This window comes from Elephas maximus, chromosome 3 (assembly GCF_024166365.1).
Source record: "Elephas maximus indicus isolate mEleMax1 chromosome 3, mEleMax1 primary haplotype, whole genome shotgun sequence".
NCBI lineage: Eukaryota > Metazoa > Chordata > Mammalia > Proboscidea > Elephantidae > Elephas > Elephas maximus.
In genome coordinates this window covers 140,366,632-140,371,555 of record NC_064821.1, presented here as the reverse complement: position 1 = coordinate 140,371,555, position 4,924 = coordinate 140,366,632, and the positions used below count along the sequence as shown (strand labels likewise).

At 42.6% G+C, this 4,924-nt stretch overlaps 1 non-coding gene across 1 annotated transcript; it reads left to right on the top strand.

Annotated features, from left to right (window-relative positions):
- Positions 1-1,037: 1,037 nt before the first annotated feature.
- On the top strand, positions 1,038-1,197 carry LOC126074211 (U1 spliceosomal RNA). Its single transcript, XR_007517009.1, has one exon. It is a non-coding gene; the product is annotated as a U1 spliceosomal RNA (small nuclear RNA).
- The last annotated feature ends 3,727 nt before the right edge of the window (positions 1,198-4,924 follow it).

The following is a 4,924-nucleotide window of genomic DNA, read 5'->3' as shown; positions in this document are numbered from 1 at the left end:
AGGTCTGGCCTGCTCCAACGACCACAAGTAGAAGAGCCTCCACAGTGAGTTCCAAAAGGTCAGCAGTTGAAATTCACCTGCTGCTCCTTGGAAACCTTATTGGAGGTTTCTACCCTAGACCTGGCTTATAGAGTCTCTGTGAGTCGGAATCAACTCGACAGCAATGGTTTCGTTAAGCATCTTTACCAGGTTTACACAGCCCTGCAGAGATTCACATCCCTGTTGGTCTACACCCAAGACCACACTCTGCCGCCCCTGCTCCAGAGGCTCAGAGCCCAATTAGCTCCGATTAGCTGAGTCAGAGGCAGAGCCAAGTTAAGGCGTTTGTGCGTACGCTGTATCTTCGTGGGTCAGGTCAGCATCCTGGACTACATTTGCTAGTAAATTGCTTACTAGGCTTTTGGAAGAGATGGCTGGATGCGATAAACGCTATGGTGGGAGGGAGGTGAGGGTTTGGCGAGGTTACAGAGGCCTGACCCACTTGTAGTTGAGGTGATTCGGGAAGGTGATATTCCGTGACACAAGAAAGGCAGCATGTGAAGTATGCAAACATGGAAAACTGATACCAGTGCCATACGCAGAAGGCACATCTAAAAAGAAACACTTGAGAATCAAAAAGATGGTATCATAGCAAAGCCCCACAAGTCTACCACTGCTGTGATCTTTAATCTCCCATAGACTCTTCCAGATACTGCCCACGTCTTCTCTTATGCATTCCGTACTCCCAAGTGGAGTTCAAATCTCTGTTTGTTCATCGTAACCCAAGAGGAGAGCGAGCCTGGGAGGTGGAGTTGCCTGAGCCTGCGGAGGCAGCCTGAGAAGTAAGTACATGAGACAGCACAGTGGCTGCTGGTCGGGACCTGCTTCAATTTGGTGTAGTTGGCTGTGTTGTGGATTCCAGTTGGAGACCGTGGCTTGTATGATTTCGCGGAGAGAGGATTGTGATTGTGGTGGTGGGTGGATCGAGGGGAGGATGGAAGCTGTAAGCATAGCATGAAGAGATAGGAGGCTGCATTGTGCCAGCAGGAGTTGCGGCCCTACTTGCCTGGTAGAGGAGATACCATAATCACGAAGGTGGTTTTCCCTGGGCAAGGCTCATCCCTTGCGCTGAGGGTGTTGTGATCGCTGGGATTTCCCTACATATGGGAAACAACTGCTTACCTTGTGGTATCGGAGCAGTTTCTCCAGATGTTCTGAGTTTCAGGACAGACCTGTATTGCGCTTTTGCAATCTTCTTGCTACTCCTTTAGGTCTAAGTAATTTCCGTGCCTGTTTTTTCTTTAACCTGCCTACCTTCCTGCTGAGTACCTGCCAGACCTGTGAAGTATTGACATTGTCATACCAGAAGGGCCAACATTGTCTTTCTTTCACTTTCTTCCCTTTTTCCTTTTGCCCTACCTCTCCCTTGCCACACCTTTCTGCTCTTAAGCTCTTAACTACAGCACCCCCACCTCTGCCTTGGGGACCCGTAGCCTCCACACTGAGACGCAGGCCAGTAGGTCTGCTTGCCTGCCTGCGCGTCTCTTTCCCAGCCCTGAGCCACGCTGACGCTCCCGCCAGAGAAGAAGCCACAGCTTCTCCGGTCTGCCTCCCCCGCCCTCAGGACACTCAGCTCTCACCTGCAGTGAAGAGATATTAAAGAGATTAAACGAGCAAGTGAGAAGCAGAGATGGGGGAAGAGAGATGCCCAGCCACATGAAGACAGCTCAGGAGCAGAAGCTCAGAAAAAACAAGGACCTTCATCCAGAGCCAGCAGAGAAAGCCTTCCCCTAGACCCGGCACACTGAATTTTGACTTCTGGCCTCTTAAACTGTGAGAAAATAAATTTCTGTTTGTTAAAGCCATCCATTTGTGTTATTTCTGTATAGCAGCACTAGATAACTAAGACACATAGAGTCTCATCATTGATTCATGGATTCATGCAATCTCCTCATTGCTTTCTCTGATTCTGTCCTCTCGACTCTACCAAATGACTCACCAGTCTTATCATCAAAAAGTCTTATTCTCATCATGTCCCTGCCCTGCTTGTGAAAACTTATACTTCATTGCCCACTATACAAAACTCTAAACTCCTCAAACTGCCTTCTGAATTCTGGCACCACTTTCTTGACCCAAAATTACTTCCCACCACTCCCTTCTACAAATCCTCCCCTACAATCAGACACTTTCTTCTCTGGCCACAATACTGCACCACGTGTCTTCTAGCTTCCATATATACAAGCTCTTTTGTTGGCCTGGTGAGCCCTCCATATTTCCTCAAGATACAGTTATTATTCATTTCTCCCCAGCTCTTTAGGACACTTGATCCGCTTTTTTGATAATTCATATTGAGCTGAATAATAAAACATCTTTAAACAACAAAACTGGTGAAGAAACTGTAAAACACAAAAAGGATCTTAAAGTTGGAAGGTTTGAAAGAGGCAACTGACACAAGAATCCCTTCCAAAGCACCCTTGGCATATCATACAGTTTCTGCACAAATATCATGTGAGAGGAAGCATTAGACAACTCTAGTGGTCAGGACAGTGGCCAACATCTTTAACGGATGATAAAGACCATATTCCCATCCATAAAGAGAAGCCTAAGGAATATGTGCATGAATTTAACTTTATGCCAGGTGCATAAACCCTGGTGGCACAGTGGTTAAGAGTTTGGCTGCTAACCAAAAGGTTGGCAGTTTGAATCTACCAGCTGCTCCTTAGAAATCCTATGGGGCAGTTCTACTCTGTGCTATAAGGTCACTATGGGTTGGAATTTATTAGATGGCAACAGATTTTTGGTCTGGCTCTATAGGGTACACTCCAACAGTAGGTCCTTTCTGGTGGAATAACAACTCTGTGAATGTTTGAATTTGAACAGCCAGGCTTTTGGTTAGCAGCCAAGCTGTTAACCACTATGCCACCAGCCTCCTTAGTTATCCAGTGCTGCTGTAACAGAAGTAGCACAAGTAGAAGGCTTTAACAAAGAGAAATTTATTCACTCATAGTTTAGGAGGCTAGAAGTTTAAATTCAGGGTGCCAGCTCCAGGGGAAGGCTTTTTCTCTGTCGGCTCTGGGGGAATGTCCTCGTGATCAATCTTCCCCTGGTCTAGGAGTTTCACAGAGAAGGGACCTCAGGCCCAAAGCAGGTGTTCTGCTCCGGTTGCTACTTTCTTGGTGGCATGAGATTCCTGGCTTCTTTCTTTTATATCTCAAAAGAAATTGACTCAAGATAGAACCTAATCTTATAGATTGAGTCCTGCCTTATTAACATAACTGTCTCTAATTCTGCCTCATTAACATCATAGAGGTAGGATTTATAACACATGGGAGAATCATGTCAGCTGACAAAATGGTGGACAATCATACAATACTGAGAATCATGGGCTAGCCAAGTTGACAAACATTTTTTGGGGACACAATTCAATCCATAACAGAAGTAAAGATGAAAAGCAAATATTATACATATTTACAAACACGATAGACAAATTATTGGAAGCATTAAGAGATTTTAGTTTATTTCATATGTAAAAAAAATCCCCAAAACAGAGAAAGTGGGCTAACTTGAGGTTTTAAAAACATTATAAATACTTTAATAACTATAGAATATAAGCCAATAAAATGTACTGGGTTAAGAATGAAATTTGATACCTACCGCCACGATAACCAAAATGATTTCTATGTGGATTAAACACATAGATGTGAAATGGAACCTAAAATGATTTTAGTTAGTATTTTCATGATCTCAATATCAGATAGGATTTAAAAAAAAAAATACAAAAAAATTAATCCTTAAAGAATAGACCATGAATGTGACTACCTCAACAATCTCTGTTCGTCGAAATAGAGGCACTAAAAAATGTCTAAAAAGCACATTTTTAGACAGAACACTTTTTAAAAAATAATATTTTATTGTTTTCTCACTGAAAATTTACACAGCAAATTAGGCTCCCATTTGAAAATTTCTACACCAATTGTTCAGTGACATTAGTTACATTTTTCACAATGTGTCAACATTCTCTTTAATTCTGTTCCAGTTGTTCTGTTTCTAGTAGTCCAGTTTCCCTGCCCCTTTATCTTCTCATCTTTGATATGGAGTAATTGTTGATGTTTTAGCCTCATATAGGTGGTTTTTTAATACTCACATATTCCAAACTCACACGAAATGTCCTTTGTTTTGTGTGCCAATCTGTCATTTTGCTAAAAGGTGACCTCAAGTGATAGTTTTGGTTCAAGGTTTAAAGGGCGTCCCAGGGCGATAGTCTCAGGGAGTCCTCTAGTCTCAACTGGTCAGGTAAGTCTGGATTTTAAGAGCTTGAATACTGTTCTGCATTTTTCTCCTGTTCTATCAGGGTTAATCTACTGAGGTCCTGATCAGAATAGTTAGAGCACTTTTTCTCTAACAGTGTTCATAGCATTATTTGCTCAACCAATACACAAGCTGGCAAAAACGAATTTCTCAAAAGGCCTCTCTAAGGATCCAAATGCTGACCAGGCCTTTTCCTTTGTTATAAATATGTTACACCAACACCCAACTTGGACATTTCTAAATATGTCAAAACCTTCTCACTCTTTTTACATAAAAGGAAGGTTCATCATGCTTGGTAAAGTAGAAGGTCAGCGAAAAAGAGTAAGACCCTCAACAAAATGAATTGACACAGTAGCTGCAACAATGGGCTCAAACATAGCAATGATTGTGAGGATGGTGCCAGACTGGAAGTTTTTTGTTCTGTCTTACATGAGGTCTTTATGAGTCAGAACTGATCTGACAGCACCTCACAAAAACAACACCCACATTTAAAAACTCATTATGTCTTAGGCTGTGTGGATCACAACAAATTATGGATAACATTGAGAAGGATGGGTATTACAGAACACTTAATTGTTCTCATGAGGAACATGTACATAGACCAAGAGGCAGTCATTCAAGCAGAACAAGGGAATAC